Raw genomic sequence first — 26142 nt, forward strand, 5'->3', positions numbered from 1 at the left:
ACATGTGGTTTTGATGGTTCTTATGTACTGTGCACCATGTTGATCTGAGCTGCAATAGCTGCTGGTCCTGCTGTCGTTCTGTTTCAAAGCTCCGGTCACCGAGCACTGCATGGTCTCACAAAGTGCGCTGCGTGTCTGGAATGAAGGACGTGAGATCCAGGAGCAAGCTGCTGTTTTCAAGGATGACTGGATGAACTTCCAGCTGTTGTTTCTAAAGGTTCATTTGCTTTTCTTTAAATCTTTAGTGGTACTGTGCAGGAATATTCTATAAATGCTTACTGACAAAAAAGTCATTAATTTTTGAGGAGGAAGAGCTATAATGGGAGTGTGTTTTTAACTTCTATTCGTGCTAATTTGAGTTGCATGTGTGCATCAAGGAAAACAGTAATTACAAATCTAGCATTTTCCAATCTTCACATAAATTAGGAATCATTGTGAGGTTACCATGCTCATTTAACATCCCATCTGTGTTCCCACAATGGTTGCAGAAGTGACAATTTAATATTCTATCGATTATCCACTGTTTCCCAGTAAAACATTTCCTGTGACGTGTGTTTTGGTTCCTCAAGCATCTAAACACTTTTCCCTACCTTCCGTCCTGACTTCTACTGGAAATTACAGTTTCGGCCAGCACGCAGGACAGGAGATCTGATGGCAGCCGGATGCTTTTGTAACTGCATGCTGATGTGCTTGTCATATTTCTTAGAAGAAGCCAGAGCATCTTTCTGAAATAGTGATTAAAAGCTGTGTGAAGTGATTTGGCAGTACTCTGACATATGGTTGTCTTGTTAATGAAATTGTCAGTGGTGAAATTCTGGTTATCTGAGTGTCCTGTAGACCTCAGGTTTTAGAATTCGGATGCTACATTAGTGCATAAACCAGATTTCTTCTTCAGAAAATCCTCAGATGGTTAGTGCCTGAAAAATATATATTAAATCCCTGTTATATGACTTTTGATCAATTTCCACAGATGCTGAGACTAAACTCAGGGAAAAGACTGGAGCTTTATGCAGCCTGGAAGCCCAGCAGAAACTGAGAGATCCCCCAGGGAGAGGTCTGCAGGCTAAGGTAGTTGCAGTCCCCACATCCCTCTCGTCTCCCACCAGGACACTGCCAGAGCCCATCAGTGGCACTTTAAGTAAGAAAGTTTTCTCTAGCCGGGCCTGGTTGGCCCTGGAAAGTGCTGGCCAAATGCCTGGAAGCGTTGCTGTATGTTGCTGAGTACCTGAGGGGACGTATTGCTGCCTATCCTCCGGGGGATGCATCAGGAGGGAGCCCAAAACACTGCTGTGTGCAGTCACAGAGTGCCTGTCTGCAGGGCCATCTGCTCAGCCCCACCACAACCCTCTGTACGTGCAGTATTGCTGCTCAAACTGGCAAGCCACTGGTGCAACGTGGTTTGTGTGCTTAATTCAACCTAGGACTTCTCTGAGCTGCTGTGTAAGTTCCCTACAACCTACTGCTGCGCCAGAGTCATGACCACAGGTGCTTGGTGTTTCAGCACAGGGTCTCTTTCTCAGATGAGAAGTGCTGGTTGTACTGAGCTGCACGGTAGTGGGGAAAAAAAATAATTTAAAAATCATTTTTACTTGTGTCTCAGGGCAGAATTTAAAATAGCATCCCTGATGTTAAAAGACTAATGTGACTTCTCAGCTCCCCCACATTTCATTTCCAGTTTTCAGTGCTTTGTAGCCCTTCATAAAATTGTCAAGCGTTTATATCACACCAACTTAAAATGTGTCTTGTAAAGCTATCAGACTTATCCTGGAGAGTAGGGGGGGAAGAAGAGAATTTTTTCCCTTTCATTATGGAGAGGAAGAAACAGGCTGGAACACCATATATCAACTTGTGTTACATCCTTTGAATGCGTTGTAAAGTGCTCTACAAGTGTCATCTGAGGATTTTACTGGCCTTGTGCAAGCCCCAATAAATGTTTTGAAACGTTGAGGTTGAAAAGAAAATATTTCATTAAAAAAAAAAAAAAACTCTTTTCATTATTTTTATTAATGTATGCTCGTGTTTTTACACAGGGATGTAAAATATCTGTATTTCTTCAGTGATTTGAAAAAGGTCCTGGCTTTTGAAGAAGGTTGAGCCTATTCGCCATGAAAAACAGGGAATGCTTTCTGGTTTAAAAAAAAAAAAAAAAAAGCGTTTGCAGAATTTGTAAAAGGTGATGAGGGGCAAGGGGGTGTTGATGCTGTTTAACTGTTATGTGGTTCAAGTAATGTAGGATATTTGGCAGGATACAAGGGAGGGGAAGGGGCACAAAACAAAAGTGTTTTAGGCTGGAGTTGTTACTTCTACCCTGTGCAAAGTTCACATGGGTTTATTTCAAAGCTTGTATGGGGATTGGGTGGGTAATGGGTTTTGGGTGTTTGGACCAGAAAAACACACACCGGGTCAAGTCTTACGACAATCCTGCAGTCTCAGCTGGAAAGAAGTTTCAAGGAACAGCTTAATAAATAGTAGCAAGTTAAGCAAAACAACTAAAACCCAAGAAGTAATGTATTACTACGAAGTCAGGAAGCTGCTGTATAAAGTAGGTGAATGTCAGGTGAATTTGTCCAGCTGTCCCAGAGGTTGCATGGTGGATGTCACAAACATCTGTAGCATTAACAAGAGAAATACCATGGCAGAGTTTAGACTTTTAAATGGTTGAATTTGGGCTTCTGTGCATCTGTGAAGTAGAAAGCGTGTGTATATATCTGAGACTTGTTTAAGGTGGAGGCTGGGAAGAATTTTAAAAGATCAGGTGTTCCACAATATAATTTTTCAGGTTCCTGACATTTACTTTTGGAGGTGTGGAGAGCATTGGTTCACGGTCAGTGTTGTGCTGTGTGCGCACCGTAGGCGACCATCATGGAAGTTACTGAAAGTGGCACTGGCCATAGCAGTGTCCCCTAAGTTTCTAGGGCAAAAATAAATGATGACCCGAAGTTGTACAGTGTGATGACTTTTTTTTTTTTTTTTTTTTAATGCATCACAGTATTTGAATATAAATGGCACAGAAAGAAAAATTCAGGTGGTATTGGGGAGTGGTGGGGAGAACGACCTCTAAAATCAATCCCTTAACTGCAAGCTTCTAATGCTGGTCTTGGCCTCACCAAACAGTGGCTGCTTGCAGGAGTTTTTCTTGTAGCCTCTTCAAGCACCCAAATCAGTGCTTGATAGGACCCTGTGCTGCTGCAAAGAGCACGCCTGGCTGTTGAACTGCATGTTTGGGTGCTGTGCCTTTGTGTCTGAGTTCATTTCCCCTCAGCCTTGTGTTTTCGTGTCAGTCCCCTGGAAATCTCCAGCCCGTCGAAGCCTTCCTGCACCAAATGTACAATTCTGAAACTTCACCTGCTGAATCACAGCGTGGGCAAGAGTTACCTGTCGCTAAAGAGGAGGATTCCTGTATGTGCCAGCAGCATGCAAAGCTGCGCATTAGGATGTTTTTAAAAGCACCTGATTTTGCCTGAGCTGTGCTACCAGCAGAATCAGCAGCTGGAATTTCCAATGGGTGTTAGGTTCTCAAATCACTAAATATTTTGTAGCAAAACGTGGCTGTAGGTAAGACTTCTAAAGCTCCCCTTGTGCATCTCATGTCGTAGGTTGGCACGTGAGTTACCATAACTCGGTCAGACTTGGCTGGATGCTTCTGTGATGCAACAGCTCTCAGCCACAATCTGGAAAGTGTTTCTCTGCACTGCAGCCCGTAATGCTTGCCTTGAGCACAGTACGCACTGGAGTGATATGTTTAAAATATTTTATATCTTTTTGCAGATGTGTATGCAGATCACATGTAACACTCGACTCTGAATTCATACAGAAAAGGCCATCATGCCTCACCATCAAGCCCTGTGTACTAAATGCAAACCCAGAGACCACAGTTAATGAAAGGAGGAACAAGAAATGACTGAAGGCAGACTGCAAAATTAAGAAGATTACCTAGTATAAATAGCATAAAAGTAATTTACAGCAAGTCAAAGGCAAATAAGGCTTGTTTGCTGTATTTTCCTTTTGTTCTCACTACTTCTCAATGGATGATCAGCTCTGGAAGCTGACAAAAAGTGTTTTACGTTGATTATTTTGTGGATTTTGTGTCCTTTTAATTTAAGGTACCAAGCTTTCTCACTGTTTAGTCTACTGGAAAGCAGTCCAGTTCTTGCAAATAAGTGTCCATGTGATTCTAGTAAGTGTCTAGAAAAGCAAATCCTACAAGTGGCTGTTTTCAGTCTCAGATATCCAAGTCTTGGTGGAAATGCAAGCTCACCTCTAATAGCCATCTCTGATTTAGACCACAGCTGCTTTATTGGCCTTTGAGCTGTCCTGCGCAGATGCTGGTCTAACTAGCAAACCGTACAGACTTGCTTAGTCCTTAAATTCCACTGGATGCATCTCTTAAGTACTTTGCTCAAAGAAATGTTGAGTATTTTACTAAATCTGTCAATTTTAGCTGTTTGACAACTTTGAGTTTGGTCTGACAGCTCACATCATCAGTCAGAACATGATGAGCAGAATAAGGGGCTGCAGTGCTCGATCGTGGCTTACGGGGAATCTTGTAATAACAATCAGCTAGAGAAAGTTGGAAAGCTGTGACAATCTGTAAACTGTGCGCGGCATCTGGTAAACGTTTGTTTTTTTGTCCCTGTTGGCTGAAGTGAGATGCAAGTGGCTGTGGAAGTGGGGTGGCTGTGTCCCAGAGTGGGAGCAGAAAGTGGTCTTCTTGGACCAATGTTGTCATTTGGGCGAATTTCTATGTAAACGACCACAGCCCATTCTTAATGCTTGAGACAGATTAAAAAGTAGTTACTCAACAGATTATTTCTCTCTGACTGCAGGAGATAATGATGTGAAAATAGTTAGCCTGTGAACTTCGCGGAGAACACATGAGGAGAGGAACTTCGCGGAGTCCTTGCAGTTGAGTGCCTTGACACGACCAGTGCTATCTACATGGGGAGTGAAGGCAGGCTTAATGGCTTTATGGTTCAAAGCAACTTGGTGACGATTTAAAATGAAATGGGTGGTGTTAGAGATGTAAGCTCACAGGTGCATGTATGCCATCTCCATGTAGAAGGTCCTGAACTTGCAAGATGCGTAACAGTGGCCAATTAAGGAGAAGAGCTGTGACTTTCTACCAGGAAAGATTCCCTGCTAGATGAGTTTGTTATGCCCTGTGACTGAAGTGTATGCTTCCTGGCAGCGGAACAAGGCTTCCTCTATGATTTATTTTGAAGGCAACATCAACTTGTTTTAATGCACACTTGTTCTAAAGTTGTCATTACTGAACCTGTTTGAAGAGCTGTTGGAGTAGCTGCACAGAAGCTGCAGCAAACACTGATTTACCAGGTAGTGGCAATGTAGCCAACTAAATTCAGATGGTGCTCTTCTCTAAAATAGGTGCAAAAAAAGAACATGGCCTCGGAAAAAATGTGTACTCGCTGAATCATCCAACTGTTACCGCCAAAGCTTGTGAGTCAGAGATCATACAACAGAGGTGGGCAACAGCTATTGATAAAGATAGTGAATATGTGAAGGAAGCCCTTGGCGCTCTCTAAGCCTCTTGATGTTGTTTGACCAGATGTTCAGAATCCACAACAGGAAAAAAAACTGTGATCAGCCATGTTGTGGCTGACTAATACCTCTTTACCCATTGACTAGCTGTCCATAAACATAGGAAATGAACTAATTATTTTAAAACAAAATCAGCCCAAGTGACTCAAAAAAAAAAAAAAATCATTGAGCTTTCTGTTTTTTTCCCCAAGAGTTTCTCCAGCAGTTTGTGGTTCTTTCCAAGGGCTCCACACCCTCTCGGCAGGTTTGGGTCAGACTGGGACAGAGCATCATTGATCCTATGGAATGAGTCACCTTGAAGCTGCTCTCTGGGGCAGATTGGCAAGTGATCTTTGTGGATCAGCATGCAGATGGCACTCTGATGTCGTGGCCTGTTCCTAAAAGTGCCAGTTCTATAGCTCCATAAGGATTAGGTGGAACATCTTAAAATGATTCCAGAGTGCTGCCAAGGTATGAGAAGGTTTATAATCCACAAACTAGCTACTAGGACTAGTTAAGGAAAAGGTGATGTGAGCAGGGTGCTGTTACCTACACCCTGGACTTTTCATCAGCCACAGACTGCAGGCTGCATGCCCAGGGAGTGTGTACATGAACCTTTCCAAGGTGACCAAGCACTTCTATTGGAGTAGCCTCAAGTGCAAGGCCAACATCTGCAGCTGAGCTCTGTGTGTTGCCGTGTTTTTGAAGAGGAGCAGGAACAACTGAATGTGTGTTTGCCCTATACGGCAGATGTCCAAACCTTTCTAAACGTTTAGTGTCTGTGGACCTCAAAGTCTGGGTTATCACTGTTATCACAAAAGGTTCTGCGAATAAAGGTTGGAAATTGAGACCTTGGTATAAAATCCTATAGATTAATTGCCTTGACTCCCTTTTGCCAGATGAGGTAAGGTTACTTTGCACAGGCAGTGCAATTACCTGCTGTACAAATGGGGAATGAAATTGCAACTTTGCACGTGATTTTCAGGAAGACACCCAAACTACAAGCTGTCTAGCAGAACAGCTGCCCTCCTCCTTGGAAGAAAAGCTTGCATTGTTCTCTGGGGAAACAATAGATTTGAGGACATCCATCTCTTTAAATGTGGCCTTGCAAAGTGTCCTGTGAAAGAAGATGATCTACTAAGTGTTTACACTGGTTTCTGTAGCTTTCAATCTAATGGATAGAAATCTCATCAGCCGAGACCTCCTAGGGCTTTAGTGTGAAGCAAAAAATCAGACCAAATTGAAACTGAGACCAAGCTGAAAGCAGATACAGGGCTTAAATACAGGTTATGTGATGCGTTGGAGAATTAACAGAACTGTCCTATGCCGTTAGGACGGACTAATGACTGAAAAAGTCTTTTTCCCCCTTTTACTATTTTTATTTAAATTAGGTACAAGAAGGAGAGGAAAAAAGTCAGCATACAAGCACTACATTCCTTAGAGGGGGAATGTAAATGTTACAGTGGAGACAGAGGAAGAGATCATTTCCTATTGCAGTCTGGGGCAGATTAGCAGCATACCTTCAATATTCCTTCTTAGAAGGTAAAAATAATAATTCCCTAAGAACTTGAGTTACAAAATAAATAAATAAAGCAAACAACTTTCACTATAAAAACATCCATTAATTTTAACTTTAGTCTTTATTTTGGGGGGAGATGATGAGAGTAACATAAAGCACACTTAATCTATACTTACTGTTGTTTTTTTTTTTTGTTTTCAAAAGTAAATGTTTTACCTGGAGAAAGAAGCTAAATTGGTTTGTACAGGTGTAAGCCTTTCCTTTTATTAATACTAAAATAAATGGGGGATTCTTACTGAACTGCAGTTTAGTTTTTTAATCAGTCTTTGTTGGATTGGAAAGCATTTTTTTCTGTTAGGAGGCTGTATTAAAAAAAAAAATCTTTAAAATAAATTAATAAAAATCTCTTGTGAAAATGCTGAAACTAAGTGGAATATTTCCAGAAAAATCAAGCATTATTATGATGTTTTTAAGTGTGTGTAAAATAATCCTGTCTTCCAAAAAGATGCTTAAAGTCATTTGGATAGAGTTGGCATCTGCCAGGGTAGAGTCACACATAAGATAACATGATTGACCATTTTTGGCATACGATGGTCTAAATTGGCTCATCTATTGGCTGTCAGTCGCTCCTGAATTGGAGCCAACTCTTTGTAGGCACGTTTCCATCTGGTTAAGTTTAGGACTCAAGCTGTTTATATATTAAAAAAAAAAAAAAAAAAAAAAAAAAAAAAAAAAGTACCAATAACAGTCTCTGGAAAAAGGTTTTTGCTTATATTACTAATGTATTTCAAAACTATTTGGTTTTCCTTACTGGGCAAAATAACCTTACAAACAGTGAAAGAAGATGTGCTTACGTATTGTGTTAAGATGCTTGAAACACACAAATAAAATAATAAAATTAAAAGACGTGTAAATTTTATACATGCTTACTGAGTTGTATATATGCATCCATGTAGTTCTATAATGTGCTGTTCTTCCAAATTGGAAAAAACAGATTTTAAGTCTGTTAATATTTTAGCTGTGCGCATTAGGAAAGTAGGATGAATACATGCTGTCGCATTCTCATTGAGTCTTTCTAAGATTGGCCTTGCATTATTTTTATTCTGAATATTAGCCATCTGGCACTGTGTGCTGCAGTATTTAGTGCCACAAATAATAATGAAAAATATGGTAATATCTCATGATACTTTAACGTAAAAATATAAGACAGAGGGGTATAAAGCTTTGGGCGTATAATCTTAAAGCTGCCAAAGCATCTTGTTCCCTCTGCCCTTGTTTTCCATAAATGATTCCTTGATTGGAGACAGCAGCGGTAATACGCAAGTCACTGGTTAATGCATGCTAATGAAACTGCTGTTCTTGTAGTTCGCAGACTACAGTCCTGAAGAAAAATAAGCACAAAACCCACCAGGATTTATACCTCTCAGTTCAGGTAGATGTAGATGCATCCAAGACACGCAAGAAAAAGCTTTTCCAATTTAAATATATTGGAGAGGACTCGATCTTTTACACATCACTCAAGTCCTGTATAAATGCTTGAATGTTTAAAAAAAAAAAAAGTTTTTCTTCCCGTCTCCCCACATCAAAATATAACGGGAGTTGCATATGCAGCAAAACTGCTGTTTGACTGTAGTTAAATTTCATAATTAGATGGCGCTTAAATGAGGTGAGAGCTAAGTTCAGTGATTCTCTAGGCTGATGCAAAGATGAGGTGCAAGGTGACTCGTGGAACTTAAGCCTTCAGTGTTTCAGGAAAACACTTGAAGGATGTTTAGGCTCAGAGGAAGGGAACATTTTCATGAATATTCATTTTAGAGAACACTTGCTGGAAAGATGAATTCACTTTTACAAGTTTCTCTTGGGTTGGATTTGCTGTTGTAGATGGGCCAAGCAGCAACTGGGATGGCAAGACCTATGTGGCCATGTTGCACTGCTGCTCTGTCTGCAAGAAGAGCAATCGCTTTCATGAGCTCTGCTGTTAGGAATCCATTCACTACTGGAACATCCTCCATACTTGAAGCAAGAGCGTGAAGTATAAGGTGCCTCCAGGCACAGGGAGCTTAATGTTTCCTAAAGAAATCAAATTATTTATTAGAATACTACAAGTGACAACTCCAACAGAAATGAACAGGACTTAACTTCTGTTTCCATGCAGCCCACCCCAAACAGAGACGACAGCATAACATGAAAGATGACAAGGCTAAATAAAATTTGAGTTTCCATCTGTTGGCAAAGAATTCTCGCCAGCTCTTTCAACTCCGCTGTGCTCATCCAGGATTTTTAGATGCATGGTAGCTTGGCCAAAGCAGTGGCTAGGTTTGGCCTGTGGAATATCCAGGAGCATCTACTGCCTATCTGCAGTTCATTGGTCTAGCACGCGTAGCAGAGGCGACCTGCATCATCTGGTTCGCTAGATTTACTGCCTCTGAGTGGATCAAATCCATTGTGAATCCCCAGCAAGTCTGCTTCTTTCCAGACGTGCTGGCACAAGGATTGATGCCTGAGCAGTAAGTTCAGTGAGCACAGGGCTTGGTGCACAAGCAGAAATTCTGTGCAGAAATCCAGGAGCTTTAAGCCAGAGGAGCCAACTTCTATCCACTATCTCTCGTGTTTGTCCATTCATTCATCAGTGGCTGAAGGATGTAGGAGTGCAGAAGGGACTGGCTCCTGGTGGTGATGTGGAATTGGGGCTTTCAGCTTGGGGGCTATCCAAGAGGCAAATCGATCAACAGCTCTGCTGCTGCAGTTGGTTGTGCGGTCTCAAACTGTTGTTCAGTGTTACTGAGCATTGAGAGTTATTCACTCTTTCCTTCATCTTGTTTTTTTTTTTTTTTTTTTGTTTGTTTTTTTCCCCCTTGTATGTGTCCTGATCCTTTTGCCTTCTCCAGATTTTTTTGTAACCAGTGTGGTTTTTTTCTAGCTTTTTTTTTTTTTTTTTTTTTTCTTGGTCTAGCCAGTGTGTTCTGGCTTACTGCAAATACACCAGACCATTCTTAAACCTTTTTTGTTGTTGCTGGGTTGTTTTTTTGTGTGATTTTTTTTTTTTTTTCCTGCTAATACAGTAGCCTCCCCTAAAATGGCCAAGGTTGTTAGTCCTGCCAAGGAAATGGAAGAACACAGAGCCTTCTGTCTGCAGAGTATTCATCTTGGCCAAGGCACAAATGTATGCTTTTATTTCCTCCTGTTCAGAAGCCACCAATAATCAGGTGTTTGGCCACGGAAGCCTGGTAAGATAAATGTACAATTTGAACAAAGATTTCAAATTTAAAGTTGAAGTGTCAGGAGGGATGTTGGGGAGGGGTAGGGGGATGGGGAGAAATGGGTGTGGACTAATTTGGGCCTATTAGAAGCAGTTTTAATGTTTTCCACCATGGGATATTTATCTGCTGGAATTTTCTGACTTGAATATGGATGTGTTTTTTAGCCTTGTGATGGGAGTTGCAATGAAGGGTTGCTTTCTAGGGGTGGAGAGGTTTAACTCATGGAACAAGGAACACAGCAAGGAATGGAGAAGACTGGACAACTGATTTGGGACCCTCCTCACTTTCTTTCCACAGTTCTGCCAAGCACAGCAGAAATTTGCCTTGCCCAGAGAGGTCAACAACAGCCTTGAGTTTCTTTTTTCTCTTGGTGTTTCTGAAACGTTGCCAGTCAGGACGAAGAGAAGGTACGGACTAAATAGCAACACATTTCTCCAGCTCCTCTTAGACAGCGCACTGGAAGGGGTGTGCAAAAAGACTGGGGAGTGTTGGGGGAGTCTTTCTGCAACTGGTGGAGTTCATAATGAGAGAGACTGCTTAGGGTGGCATTTCAGAGGTTTTTGGTAGAGCTCTAAGGCTTGCCAGGTGTGACAGTCAAGGAGAAATTTGGTATCTGGCGGTTCATAATCCCAGCTTTGTTCCTCAGGAGTTGCTTCAGCCTCAGTAAGAGTGAATCACTGTTTGCAGGCTCAGAGTTGTTTCCCACAGCACAGTCAGGTTTGAATCACACATCAGGACCAGGGAAAGGAGGAGACAAGGTGACTCCCTCGCCTGCTTGAATCGAAGCCCCCCACTGCATGGAGAGCCTCCAGTTCCAATCGCTTTTCTGCTCGTAATGGCATAAAAATCATTCCTTCGTGCAGCAGTTTGTAGATGGAGGTCTGATGTTGTCTCCTCATCAGGCAGTTCCCTGGCTCCATCCCCAAAACAGAACTTTTTCAGATAATTTTCTCAGGATAACAGACCTCTCAGACACCTTGCTTTGTGGTGCTGGCAGCATTAGGGTCTGTCAGCTGTGGTGGGCACCGTGCAGCGCAGGGGGCCTCCACGTGGTTTGGGAAGCGCTGCGGTGTTAGGGCTGTCTCGCCCAGCACGAGTAGGTCTGGTGCAGCACGTCTTCTCCGCTCTGTTCGCACCCTCCCACGTTCTCTCCTTCCTTCCAGATCCCCACCAGGCGTGTGGGTCACGCACGGGGGAGAAGCTGTGGCTCTCTTGTGTGAATCCGGCCTGTTACCACAATTGGGGTTCTGCTGTCGTGGACTCTAACTCCTGCTTCCTAGGAGGCAGACAAGCAAGCGTTGGCTGAAGGCATACAGACGTGCCTGGGCACAAGGATTTTGTCTGAAGACAGCTGGGAGGATGGGACAGATGTAAATGTCTGATCTGCTCCGTCGTACAGGTTGTAGTGAATGATTGCGATGCACGTTGCGGCTGCACTGTATTGGGGAGGTCAGGAGAGCAATGAGGGTGTGCGGCAGGGCAGAGCGAGGCGGCGGATGGCATTGCAATCTCTCCTCGCTCAGGGTTGTGTTGATCTCTTCCTGCCAAGAGGAGTTTTCTTGGCACCTTGTTCTTAGACCCGCAAGTCTCTTATTTGACAGCCTGGAAATTTAATATCCACCGGCCGAGGTGGGTAGCTGTGCTTCCGTCAAGCCAGCGCACTTTGCAGGTGTTTGTGGCAGTACATAAAACGATCACAGTGCACAGACTGTTAATTTTTAGGATTGCCCAAGATGCTGTGCAGAATTCTGTGCTGCTGATGGACGGATGTTGTGGTAGTTCTGTAAACGAAGCACCCTAAATGAGTAGCGTGCGACAAACTAAAGATGTTATGCTGTGCCACGGCTACAAGGATAACCTTTAAGCAAGCCTTACGTTTGTGTTCTCGAGGAAGGAAGGCACTTAACTACCTGTTGTTGTTGTTGTCTTCTAAACTGGATCCAGGTGCAATGCTTGTTTAACTGCAGGTATCTTTCCATCTCCACAAAGGCTCTCCCCACCCTTGCCTCCAACCCTATGCAGGTGGTTAGGTACTGCCAAGGGCTGTAGTGGCCGGTCCCCACGCACAGCACCGCTGAGCTCTCCTTCCCAAAGCCCTCAGGAGGAGCTGGGGAGGTCTGGCGGGTGCATGTCAGTGCCCCAGTGCTTCCAGCCACCCTCACCCTGGCACTGTGGGGTGCCTTTGGGGGCATTTCTGGAGGTAAGGGCTCCAGGGGTGGCTGAGGGCAAAGCCTGCCCCAAGCTCGGGGTATTTTGAAATGTGCCCAGCAGGTAATGAACAGCGTCCGAAGCGTGTTTATTTTACTGAGTGCTGCCAGATGCACCGTCACTGTCTCACCTGACCCTAATTACTCACTTACATCACTTCAATCTTTCTGTCAAGAAAATAACACGGGGTGAAATTAAGTATGGTATTACAGGAGAGAGCAGAGATGCGCAGAGCTGCAGGGGCCGACCTCTGCACCTTCCACAGCCCCGGGCTGCTGCTGGGAGGGGAGAGCCGTGGCTGTGAGCAGGACGGGGTGCTGCTGCTGGGCTTAGGGCTCGCTCCCTGGCCCCAGCCCCATCGCTCACCTCCTCTACAGCTACAGCAGGGCACGGTGCTTTGAGTAGGGGCAGCAGGAACGAGTCGTGTTTGGATACAGAGCGTGGCACAGCCCAGGCACCGCTGCTAGTGAGGGACAAGAGGGGTTTATTGCTCGTGTGTGCCCCATCTCCTGGGGGCAAGGACTCCAGCACTGGGTGCTTTAACCTGGGGACTCGCAGAGCGGCCGAAGTTGGAGGGGACCAGAGCAGGGGCAGCTGGAGCACGTCCCACAGGATCACGTCCAGGTGATGCCGTGACCGAACCCTAAAGCAACTTTTTGGCCTGGTTCCCAGGTGAATCAAAGCTGCATTTTGTGTACCCCACAGCTCCCCCCTTCCACCCCCAGCCCACCCGGCGGCCTCGCACCCCTCTCCCCTCCCCTATTTCTCCCCTTAGGGCTCCCCCACCTCCACCTTCCCCTGACAGAGCCGGGGGGGGCCGGGGCTTCACCACCACCCCCAAACTTTCTCCCCCCTCACTGAGGGGGCGCCGCCGCCTTCCCCTCTCCGCCGGTCCCTCCCTCTCCCTCTCCCTCTCCTCCCTCTCCCTCTCCCTCCCTCTCCTCCCTCCTCTCCACAGCGGCCCCGCCGCGGTGCGGAGCGGCGGCGGGCGGCGATGCTGCCCCTCCCCGGCGGGGCCCCGGCGGCTGCAGCGGGGCCGGGAGGAGGAGGAGGAGGAGGAAGAGGAGGAGGAGGCGGCACGGGCAGCACCAGGTGAGGCCGCCCCGGCCCGGCCCGGCCCCTCCTTGCCCTTCCCTTCCCTTCCCGTCCCTTCCCTTCCCCACGCGCGCTCCCGAGCCCTCCGCCAGGCGCGGCCCCGCGGCCGGGGGAACAATGGCGGCGGCCGAGCGGGGAGGGGAAGGGTGGGGAGGGAGGGGGAGGGAAGGGGCGGGCGCCTCCACCTGCGCGCATGGAGCGGCGCTGAGAGGGGCGGCGGGGGGGGACGCGGCCGCCGCCGGGCCCTGAGGAGCCGCCGCCGCCTCCTCCTCCCTCGCGGGCCCGGCGCTGAGGTGAGTGCGGGGTGGGGTGGGGGGGGGAGAGACCCCCGGGGAGGAGGAGGAGGAGGAGGAGGGGGGGGGGGAGGAAGGAGGGGGCCGCGGCCTGCCCGCACTGCGCGGGGCCTGCGGGGATGGGGAGGGCCGGGGAGCGGCCCCCGGCGCCGGGGGGAAGGGGAAGGGGGCAGCGGGGGGCAGGATGGAGCCCGCCTCATTGTCTGCAGAGCGAGCCATCTGCCCGGCCGGCCCCTTCCCTTCCCTTCCCTTCCCTTCCCTTCCCTTCCCTTCCCTTCCCTTCCCTTCCCTTCCCTTCCCTTCCCTATCCCCTCTTTTCCCTCCCCATCCCTTCCTTTTCCCTTCCCTTCCTTCCCCATCCCTTCCTTTTCCCTCCCCATCCCTTCCCTTCCCTCCTTCCCATTCCCCATCCCTTCCCTTCCCATCCCCAGCCCCGCAGGCCGCCAGCTCGCGGAGCGCCACAGAAATTACACAGCCAAAAAAAAAAAAAATAAAAAAAAATAATAAAAATAAATAAACCCCAAACCCATCACCACCTCCCCCGTCCTCCCCCCCCAAAAAAAAACACAAAGGCGGCCCCCGGCTGGCTCCTGGCACCCCGCGCCGGGTGCCGGCCAGGTACGGGGCTGCGGTGGTGGCGATTGCGGGCGAAGCACTTGTGGCAAATTTAATGTTTGACAAAAGGAGCGGAGCTGTGGAAGCGGCGGCAATTATGTAAGGAGCAGGGCTGGATGCGCCTCGAGTCCGCTCCATAAATCAACCTGCTGGGCGAATAAACCTCGCTCTGCACCAGCGCTCCACGCCACGCTGCTTATTACTCCCGCTATTATCGTTTTACTCTCATTGTTATTATTTTGCGTCTATGTATATGCGTTTTTTTTCCTTCCAAGGGGCTGAAGCCTGGCCGTGGGGTCTCGGCTGTCGCTGTCGGAGCGCGTGAAGCCCGTGGGGAGGGTGGGCGCAGGGCGGAGCGGGGCCTTGGGCAGCGCCTGCGGGTCCCCGGCCCGTACAAAGCTGCATTGATTCGGCTCTCTGCCTTCGCGGATAATGATTTTCCCCAAAGCTCTAACTAAGGGAAGAAAAGAGAGTCCCCCGGTCGGCCTACACAGTAGTACAGTATCTTTGAAAGCGCGTATCCGGCTGCGAATAAAGGGAGCCAGTCCGAGGGCTCAGCAGCAATGAAAGGCGGCAGCGAAGGGGAGCCGCCGGCCCTCCCCTGCCCCTCGTTCTGCTTCAGGGGGCGCGGGGGGGCCTTGGGGCGTTTTCGTCTTTTTTTTTTTTTTTTTTTTCTTTTTTTTTGCTTGCTGTCTCGTGGAGCAGAGCCCCGTCTCCCCTCGCGGATGGTCAGTGAGAAGTCCTTTGGATTGGGGTGGGGGATAAAAAAAAAAAAAGGGGGAGAGAATCGTGGCTGGGTGGTTGTCGGCGAGCGCGGCTGCGTAGGGCGGTGTTTCGGTGGGGTCGATGCCTGGTGGGTGTTTTTGGCGTTAGCTTCTCCCTTTCTGTGTTGGGAAGACTTGGACGAGTTTGCAAAGCCGGGGGGAGGCCTGGGGAGGAAGTATGGCCAGACAAAGGAGCACGGCTCGGGCCGGCAGCCCAGGTGTAGGACGTGATCACCGGCGGGCAGGGCAGCAGATAACCCACCTTGCCCGTCGTGGCCAGAGCAATAGCAGCTCCATTCCTGCCCTGCTGATTTCCCCAGCGAATGGGCCCCTTAAAGTTTATGCCCTGTCACAGGCAACGCTGGGAAATACTCCTTTCCTTGGGGAGGAGAGTTCCCGGCTTCGCTTGAGTCCTGCGTGGACACCGTGGTCGCCGGCTTTGTGCTTGGCCTGGCGAGGCAGGTGGAGCGAGCATCAAATGCAGCAGAATTGCTGTTGCCTCTCAAAAACAGCACTTTTTGCTCTGTGAGGGCGTTCGCAGAAAGGTATTTGGGGAGTTGGGAGCGAAATAATTTCAATGCGATCCACCTGCAACGTGCCAGGCCCTGCCTCCTCACCTGGGCGAGGGCTGTGCCTTTTTTTGGGTGCTGAGTCTTTGTGTCCTGCTAGCGCGGTTTGTGTTGGCTTCATCATCGCTACCTGGGCAGGCGGTCAGTGAGCTGACAGGATGTGTGGTGTAAAACCAAGTGCGTTTGGTGAAGGCTCCTGCGTGTCCTCGTGGCGTGGACATCCCGTAGGGGTTGCGTCCCGGTGCTGGGAGCTGAGCGGCGAGGTTGGGAGCAGCAGAGGCAGTTGCTTGGTTTAAGCATCCACGTGTTGAGCATGGATTTAGTCTGAAGGATGCACGAATTTGGGATAAACCACCCCGCTGTTGTGCCCGAGTGTTGGCATTGTTGGTTTCACAGCTCTGGGTTTTTGGGGCGCCCGGTAAAGCCGAGCTGCAGTGAAGGCGCTGGAAGGAGCCGCGCAAGGCGGCGATGGCCACGGCCGCGTGCCTTATCCCTGAATCCCTGATCACGTCCACTCACGGAGGAGGTGGCTTTGGTTCAGCAGTGCTTCGGGCAGCGGCGCCGGGTGGGTTTTGTGTGCAGGGAATGGCGTGGCAGCTGCGTAACGCCGCTTTTGTGCGCATCGCTCCCAAATCGACGTCTGGGGAGCGGCACGGAGCAAAGGCTCCAGACCAGCAGGTCTCTGATATTTTTTTGCAGCGGTGCCTTTTTATTCAAAGCAGGTGTCATGGAGATCTTTCATCCCGGGATTTCTTTCATCCCTGACGTTTGTTAGCTCGTGTTCAAACTTTAAATCTGGAGAATTTCTTGTGTACAGGAGGCGTTCTGGCGTCCCTCTCAGGCAGGGTGAGCGCGGGGCTGGGGCTCGGTTTCCTTCCCACCCTGCTGGGTGCGGGAGGTGCTTGGTGCCCCGCAGCCCTGTGTGGTTTTAACAAAGCTCTGGGAACTCTTTTTTATTACAAAATGCCTAATTTATCCAAGCTCTCGTCTCGGTAGCCTCCCGTGATAGAAAATTCTGCTGCCTAATTGCTTCCTTTCACCGATCCTGTATTTCTCTCTCTCTCTCTTTTTAATAAATTTTGTTTGTGCAGTGCCTGCAGAGCATGGGTGGATGTGTCACTAGAGGTTTCGGGTTGATCTTCTTTCCCAGCTTTCCTGCTCTTGCCCTTTGGTGTGACCGTGGTGCGCCCGACCACGAGGCCTGGCACTGCTCCTGCTCGCTTCGTGCACTGAGCCATTTCTAACGCCTCTCCGAAACACCCTTACCCTTTCTAGGGGTGTGGGGGCTGCCTCTGGAGCTGGGTGCTGAGAAAAACAAGTCTTGATTCATTTCCTTGCTCTAAGAAGTATCCAGGAGAGGTTTTGATGGCGAGTGTTAGGGCAGAAGAACCGGGCACAGAGAAGAGGGGGGCCCCGTGGATTTTGTCTCCAGCATAACGTCCCGATGAATGGCTCGAGTCTTTGATGGGGAAGAGAAGCTGAGGCCTTCTGAAAAGCCTGTTTATTGACATTAATTATTTTTTATTAGTTACAGCATCCATAGTTCGTTGGTAGTAGGAGAGCCCAAAGTAAGAACATTAAATCTTCAGAAGTTTTTCAAAGCTTGCATTTTTCATAAGAAGCTTGTGAAGCTTCAAATCTAAAGCTTCCAAAGCCTTTTCTTTTTTTTTTTTTTTTTTTAATTCTTCAGAAGTGCCACTGAAGCTCTTCTTTAATTTTTAGTATTTTAGCTGAAACTATAAGTTTTATATATATATAAAAAAAAGGTTCTCTCTCATCCATTGCGCCGGCCCCAATTTCCCACTCCTTGGCTGCAGCCCCAGGCTCTGACTGCGCCCTGCGGACCGGGCGTTCCCCGTGTTCCCCCGGAGGGTGAGGAATAATTTGGGGTCTTCTCGGTTCTGGGAATGAGGCCGGTGTGGAGAGGGGCTGTTCTAGCTACGAATGCTTTTCTGAAGAACAAACACAATTTTCAGATGTTGGGTGAGCAGGTTGGCTCGGGAGGTGGCTTTAACGTAGAGGGGTGGGTGGAATTTTCGGGAAGATGGGAAGGGGAAAGGCCTGCTGCTGACCACAATTTCTCAGTTCATATTAAAGCAAACAAGCAAACCCCGATCTTTGTGACCCCGCTGCCTCTGTAGGGAGCGACTCGCGGTAATTTCCTGTGGTTTGTTTGTGTCTGTCCGAGGATATCCACGGCATCAACATCACCTGTCCGTGCGGCGGCTCGTCCTGGGCCCCTCGTGGGTGGGTGTGATGGCTTGGAGATCCAGCAGCTCGTGCGGGGATCGGGGAACGTTTAGGACCATGGCTGGGCTTGGGGGCTGCGAGTTCGGCTGGAGCAGGGCAGCTCCGTGGGTAACCTGTGGGTAACCCAGTCGGGCACGGCAAATGCAGAGAAGCCATCAGCTGAAACCTCCTGCGGAAAGCACAATTTGTCCTAACCCAGTAACCTTCGCTGCCTTAATTGTCGTATTTGTCTGGGCAGCTCGTCGGCTGATGGGGACTCGGTACTGCAGCACAAGCGGTTTTGTTTACTGTGCCTGCTCCTTTCTTTAATTTGAACTAATTCCTTCCCTGCTTTCTCTCTGAGCCTTTCCTCGTCCTAGCTGCTGCAACGCCAGCCTTTCTGCACGAGAGGTCCCCGGTTTGAAAGGGTGAATTTCCTGCTGGCCTTGAGCTGGTTGGCTCAAAATTCATCGCTCCGTCAGGCAGCGCGAGCTGGCGGCTTGGCTTTACCTTTGGTCTGGGGTTTGTGCACGTGTAGAGCACCAGCCGTGTGGGTCCAGGACCCGGTGCTTGGTGGCCATCAGGTCTGGGGCTGGGTTTGCCCCTCGGGAGGCAAGGTGGCCACTGGACACGCTCCAGTCGGTGCCTTTCGGGGTGCCCCAAGGTGTTTGTGGGCAGAGCAACGCCCTGCGGTGGTTTGGCTGCAGAGCGTGATCAATGCGGGGGAATTTGTTTGCTGTTATTTATTCAGATCTGGGAAGGACGGTTGTGCAAAGACCAAAGAAAAATGGTTTTAGTCTGACAAATGCCAAGGGTTTTTTGTTTTGTTTTTAAAGCCCAAACAAACCCTTTGGGATCCTTGGCTGGGTACATAATAGCATGAAATAGACCATTTCTTTCATTCGGCTCCCTAAAAATCCAATTCTTTATGCATTTAAAGTGGGAGTTGAGGCAAAAACAGAGTTTAGCTCTGCTGACCTATATTTATGAAAAGAGAAGGCTTGCTAAGCGTTGCAAGGAAATGTATAATGCTGTTTGCATACTGCAATAAAACGTACACACGTGCTAACAACACTTTGGGGATTCTTCCTCTTCTTACTGCGTGTTTCAGCCCTTTCCAGCCAGAATCGGTCCGTTCCAGCTCCCCATCAGCAAGGAGGGGCAGCAGAGCAGGTAGTTTAGCGTAAGCAAGGAGCAGAGGTGGCACTGAAAACCTCCCCGATCCCAAGGCTTAAAGGTGAACCTTTGTTCATTAAAAATAAAAAATAAAAAATCAGCTATTTTTGTAGTGCGCAGCTTAATGGTGATCATGCTGCTTCTTGCATAACTGTGGCACAGATGTTATTTTTTGTAATGTTGCCTGGCTTATTTAAAAGGGAAAGGGAGGAAGGGAATTTATCTCTTTGGAGATGAATATGTGGAGCCCATTAGTTACAAAAAGTGTGAAGAGCTTGTTACAGCTGAAACTAGCACAGCTCTGAAAGGCTGATCTGCGGAGTAGAGCTCTTCAGATAAAGAAGGAGCGTTGTATCTTCTGGAGTTTGTTGTGTGTGCTGCCAGATAGCCTAAAATCAGACCTCACTGAAGTATTTGCACACATCGTGTTTGGGCAGATGCTTAAGTGCCTTGTGGAGCCGAGGCCAAATCTGAATGTCCACTTCATGAAACAAGGCGTTGGCGAAGCTCGGTCTCACCGGGTAAGCACAAGTCGTGCTTAGAGCTGATGGACACGGGAATGAAATGCGTCACTGGGCGTTGCTGAGCGTTAAAGCATTCGTCTTACTGCGCTGGACAACAAAACCTTTGAAGCTGCTTTCTTTGGCTGAAGAAATTCGTGAGGAGCTATGCGGGATTTTGCCGGCAGGAAGAAGTCACGTGCGGCCCTACAACGTCCTGGTGGAACAGGCAAGAGGAGGTAACACCACCGTCCCTTTGGCATTTCTGATGACCTTGGAAGCTTTGCAGTAGCAGCAACGCAAGGAAGCGAAGATGAAAGTGGTAAACGCTGTATTTATATTTAATAACATTGACTTAACAACCAAATGCCTGCTGTTTCGGAGCAGCGCAGCGCGTGCCTGCTTTCTCGACGCGTTTGCTTTCTGAGCCTCGCCTGTCCTGGTTGCGTGGAGGCGCTCACCGGTGGCAGAGGGGCTGCAGGGCCTCGTGTACAGGACGATGGGATGGCAGCATCGACGTCCCAACTCCTGATGTGTCAGAGATGAGTCTCTGCAAGATCACCTGCTGCGGGAAATAAAGCACGAGGCAAAATAAATGCCAAGCAACAGCCATCGAAGGCTGGAGCGTGCTAACCCAGCGGGGTGGCCGGGTTACGTGCTCTTGGGTGTGAATTCCTGCTTCTTGCCATCCCCGTGGGATGGAGGCAGTGGGCAGGGGTGAGGGCTGAGCACCCTGGCAGCACCCCTGGGGTTGAAGCCCCGTGGTGCAAGCCGCCCCTGCCCGCTACGGAGGGGTGCACGGGGAAGGCTGGCCTGGAATAGGAGGGCTTGTGCTTGATGCAAGCTGTGTTTACTTTTGAAAATTCAGTTTATTAAACTCAAGGCTGCAGAACTCTGGGGATCAGTGATGCTGTCTGAACATCACCTTATGCACCGCACAAGCAATTTTTCAAAATTACTTTTTTAATTAAAAGTTGTATCAGTTTAATGCGAGTTAAAGGAAACTTCCCGGGCTTAGCGGTGTCTGCAACCAGGTTTGGGAAGAACCTTCTTCCGCCCTTGTTCATCCAAAATAGCCAGTGTGCATGCGAGGAGAGGGGAATCTCCTCCTGTGCCTTGCATCCGAGGAACTGCAGGGTAAAGGTATTTATTGATTATCAGTCAAGCTGCGTTCCAATATCCTCCGCAATAGCTGTGCGGAGCTGAATTGGAATATGAACACAAGGAAAACAAGGAGGGCTCGAGGTACAGCAGAGGAAAGTCAATACAGAAGTTATTTAAATGTCAGCTGCCTGGAAGAGCTCTGCTCAGAAGCTGCAAGGAGAGATTAGGTCTAGGACATAATGCATGAGCGTGAGGAAGGAGGAAGATTGCTGAGCGAGTCAGGTGCTGCAGGGAACGCGTGTGAAAGGAATGTATTAAGGAGGAGGAAGGCAAGAAAAAATTGCTGGCTGAAAATTACATCTGACAATTAGTTCTGAGCAATTAATTGGAGGAGCACGTGGCTGTTGGAGACGGGAAGGTTGCGGTCATAGTAGGTGGGCGATCTGATCCATCGTAAGTGTTATTCATCAGCGCAGCCGGTTGACAGGGACAAGCAACGCTCATCACAAACCCGTGTCCTACATTCATGTTATATTGGGTTTGTTTTCCGGACGTATATGCGGCGTCCCTGCAAGCAAAGGATTCCTGGAATTCAAATTACATTGGCTAAACAAAGCCAAGAGGCCTTGAGTTGTAATTGCGTGGCGTTTGGCGACTTAAGGAGGCTTGCATTCGGGGAGAGCTCGATCCAAAAAAACTCACTGTGTGGTAGGTGAATGGCCTGAGTTTCGTGGCCAGCCTCGTGCTGGTGCTGAGCCCTGCTGTAGCAGTCCTTGGGCGGTGCTGTGCCCCATCTCATGGAGGGCAGTGTGTGTGTGACAGCGGTGCGGTGCCCCAGGCCATGTGAACGGGTCCCAAACTGGCTGTGGTTTGGGTGCCAGGACCATTTCTTTACCCCGGGCACCCGGCGTGAGCACGTAGCAGCGTGCACTGTTTGCATTTGGATCGGTCACGCGTTGGTTGTGGTCTTGTTGTGCCACCCCGAGAGCAAACACGCATTTATTAAAAACCATCCCGACCAGCACACGTGCTCCTCTCCTGCAGCGAGGACAGGGAGCAAACAGCCCATGACGAGCGTCATTAGCAGCACTTACTGCTCAGCCGGGTGTGCAGCAGAGGAGCCCATTTACACTGGGAAATGTGTGATCCTTCCGAGGGCAGGATGACCACGCAGGCTGAGCGTTTAGCTGACAGGAGGGACAGAGGATGGATCCGAAGCCACGCTCTGAAGCAGCCAACGCAGGTAGGCGTGCACTGAAAACGCAAGGCAGGTGGCGTGTAGTGGTCTGAGCCAAGCAAGCCCGAGCCCAGGTGTTGTGAAAATTAGTTGAAGTATGTGGCGTGTGTTGAAGGAGTCCGAGTCTCTTGGTGCTGATCGTAACAACCACTGCTTTAAAAACACGCCTCTAGTTCTAGAAAAAACATTTCCTCTCTTGCTAGGTTGGCTCCTCATATTTTTAGTGTTCTTCGTGTGTGGTGTCCCTTGGCTCTTCTCGTATACAGATGTTTTTTTTTATAAAACCTTCTATTTTGTTCCAGATCTGAGCCTCAAATTTTGATTACTACACAAAATAAGAGCAGGAGGCAGGAGGCCATGTGGCAGTGCCACGGTTGCTGCCGTCCTTGCTGAGCAGTGCTTGCGGTCCCTCGTGCCTTGGGACGGACCCGTGAGGATGCTCCTAGCACCTAGCTAACGGGGCTGCTCTGGCTGGGGAGGATCCTTCAGCTCGTCCAACGTTGGCTGTGTCTCTAGAGAAAGCTGAGAAGCAAACGGGCTGGCAGGAGGGGTGGGCCCGGGGCGGTGAGAGGAAATTTAGGGAAAAGAGATGCTGCCCTTCCCTCTGTTACTGAGATGGGGCGGTGGCCACTGGCATCCCCTTAGGGACACACGGCTCCAATGCAGCATCAGCCGAAGCCTTTTGGGGCAGCCACCGAGGTGAGCATACCCCGCACGTTTCAGTTTGCATACTCCTGAAGTGCTGAAAAAATGAGGCAATTTTTCAAAGTTTTGCGCACAGAACTTTCCTGCTTTTTATATGCCATGGAGAAGCTATCATACTTAATTAAAAGACTCACACTATTCTTCTGAGGCTTTCTATTCCAGTAAAAGGTGGAGAGAGCTTTCTGAAGATTACTGTTGGCCGGGACTGGTTTCCTGTCAAAAAAATGACCCGTTTTAGCAGTTTCTTCAAAAAGCATCTGGGGAGCCAGTTGAACCTAAACTAAGAGGGAGTAGAAATATGAAGCACAGTTTCTGCAAGCGTTTAAACTAGACATTTCTTGGAGGGGATCCTTCCAAGGGTTGGTCTAGGTTGACTGTAGGTGGTATTAAAAATCTCAGATGCGACTGGAAGGTGGATTGAAAATGAAAGGAGAGCTGGAGGAGACAAGCGGAGGGCGGAGTGTGGGGCAAGAAAACCCCCTGCCTTCCTCACAGCACTCGCCTGAGACACGTGTGAGCCTTACCTTCCTCGTGGGCTTGGTCTCCTCCTCTTCTCCTTGCCTTCTTGTCGCTCTCTTCGGTATCGAAGCCCCATCCTGTGCGGGTTAGTTTGCTTCTGGTGCCTGAGTTCACGCAGAGGCTGAGATGAAACCCGGCAAACTGGGTTCTGATAGCTCTCTTCTAATTCTGCTGCATAATGGAGGTGAGCAGTACTTACATAACGATATCCTGCGATGTTAATAGATTTAATAACCCAGAAAGGTGGGAAGAGGTTCTGAATTACCTATAAAAACTGCATCTAACTAATGAAGTTTATGGGAAACTCATCTCTTTGAAGAAGAGTCAGGTGGCAGACACAAGGCTCGTGCATATGCTCAGGGGAGGAAAAAGGATGGAGCTGGCTGTCCCACCCAGCATAAATCTCCCGTTAAAATAAGTTCTCAGGTGCTGGTGGATTAACCCAGTTTTACGTGGGCTTCTAGTTAAACTCTTGTAAAAATGTAAACAACACTTGCTTCACTTGATTTTTATTTTTCCAAGTGTAGATATGTTCCAGTCCTAGGGATTATAGTGCCGTATGTGCCCGGTGAAAACAATCAGTTCATTAATGCTGTTTTGTTAGACCTTGCCCCCCTCTCGCCATGGTGATAAGGGGCCTTAATTAGCTCCAGAACAAATGCTGGAGAGTTTGACAAAAAGGAGAAACCCGGGGAGGGGGTGGAGAAACGCAGCGATGTCGTTAGCAGATATATGCAAAGAGCCGCGTCCTGCCGAGGAGAGGCCGTGCTTTGTTGGAAACGTTGGTTTTCCTTCCCGAGAAGGCTGTGAGCATCCGTGGACAGCTTGGGGAATCGGTGTTGGCAGCTTCAGGGTTGCCAGGCCAAGCTCCGGGGTGTGGGCACCTCTCCATCTGCCGAGGGGACCGGGCCAGGAGAGCGCTGTCAGTGCTGGGAGGTGTAAAAACACCCGGACACGGGGGCTGGGGGCATCCCCTGCTGGGAAGGTGGTGAGGGTTTGGGCTGGTTCGTGTGTCCGGCCGCGGACAGGGGGTGTCTGTCGGGGAGGGTGAGAAGGGAAGGAGAACCAGAGCTCTTCCAGCAGCGGCTGCGGGGAAGGGGAGCTGCGGTGCCGAAGGATGGAAGGGCAGCTTGGCAAATGCCGCCAGCTCAAAACCAAAGAGAGGCAGCTTCCTGTCGGGGGAGAGTTCAAAAAAATGAAGCACGTGGAAATACAAGCATTAACAACGACGGTGATGTATTCTTTAGTAAACGTTAGGTTGTGCTTTTTTTTTTTTTTTAATCTGATTATTGGGTGTTCGGGGTCCACCATCACAACCTCCTCTGCAGTCACCTGAGGTAGAATATTAATTCAGCTCGGAGTCTCAGCGTTTTATTCGCCACATTTCCACTTGGAGATGCGAGGGCTGTGGCTGTCGGCTCTCACACCTCTGTCCCTGGTCCTCTGCGTGCTGCCCGTGGGGTTACACGGCGTTCCTCCCTGAATGGAGGTGGCCTTTGTGTCACCTCGGGATACGCTGCACCGCTGCCCCCGGTGCATTTGGGGTGAGGAGATGGGAACCAGGCTTTGGGGCACAGACCAGAGAAAGCCTTTGACTGGGTTGGGTAATGCTGGTTGACAGGCGGCCTGGGGTTTTACAGTGCTTCGGGGGAAAAACAAAACACAACGTCTTATATATCAGTAATTTTTTGGGTTTAAATTTGTATTTGCTGGACTTTGTATAGAACAAAGTTGTTTTGGACGTGTTAGTTTGTGCAGGTTCCTTGGTTGGTTTAGACGGGACTTGGGTTAGGGAGGAGGCTCCGGGTATCACGGGGTTTGCGAGGTCTGCGGCCTCGGGGCGCGGGGCTTCGGCTCTACAAAGGCAGCTTTGTTTTTCCTGCAGCGCGTGCTGGAAAGAGGAACTATTTGAAGTGGGTTAGGTGGATGATTTCTCATGTGTAGGCACAGACAGTAGGATAAAAGGAGCCACTGGTTCTTGTCGTTGGCTGTTTCTGTGCGTTTCCAATAACCATCTTCAGGATTTTCATTCGAGGCTGGCAGAATCTCCTGCCGAATTCTTGACATCTTTTCAAAACCCCGGAGTTACTTCTTTGGGCTTTTTTTCCACGTTTACCTTGAGAACATGATGGCCTTAGCTATCCAGGGCTATCCAGTGTTTGTATTTTGCAGGAACAGAAAACAAGCTTCTTACTGGAATACATCAAAAAATTAGGTTGTTTCGTTTACATCTTCCCCTTTGCCTTCACAGGCTGAGAGTAACTGGTGTCAGCAACAAGTCTTAATTACGGTGAGAGTGGGGATATAGAGACAGCTTCACGGATGCTCAAAATTACTGCCCGCTACCCAGTGCTGCAGAACCCACCGGGCAGTCTCACGGCTCTGCATCCTCCCACAGGTGGCTGTGAGGGAGGCGTGGGGACGGTGACACCAGGACAGAGGGCTTGGAAGCGGTCTTGAGCAGGACCAGGTCACAAACTGAGGGGCCACCTTGGGTTGAAGATCCTCTTGGGTTGCTGGCAGGCTCCGTCAGAGCAGCAAATGCCACTTGCAGGGTACTTAGTAGCGTAATTAAATGATCTAGAAGATTTAGTCCTAAAACATGATGAATGCTTTCTTTCATTTTTTTTCTAAAAGCTTTTGTTCTTGGCGGTTGTAAATTCTTCACATCTAAGACATTTTGTTTGGCTTTTACTAAGGCAAAATATGACGGGAGAGCTCTTAAAATTGCTATGTAAAGCTGAGATTTGAGTTAAAATTTCAGCCTTTGCCGGTTCCCGTCCATCCCAGCTGGATGTTTTGTCCATCTGC

At 48.6% G+C, this 26142-nt stretch overlaps 1 protein-coding gene across 1 annotated transcript in view; it reads left to right on the forward strand.

Annotated features, from left to right (window-relative positions):
* Positions 1-13869: 13869 nt before the first annotated feature.
* NEXMIF (neurite extension and migration factor) overlaps positions 13870-26142 on the forward strand; it is a 128482-nt gene continuing 116209 nt past the window's right edge. Inside the window, exon 1 of the mRNA XM_032196356.1 lies at positions 13870-13913. The gene's annotated coding sequence lies outside the window, so the exon portion shown is untranslated. The remainder of the gene's footprint in view (positions 13914-26142) is intronic.

This window comes from Aythya fuligula, chromosome 13 (genome assembly GCF_009819795.1).
Source record: "Aythya fuligula isolate bAytFul2 chromosome 13, bAytFul2.pri, whole genome shotgun sequence".
Lineage (NCBI taxonomy): Eukaryota > Metazoa > Chordata > Aves > Anseriformes > Anatidae > Aythya > Aythya fuligula.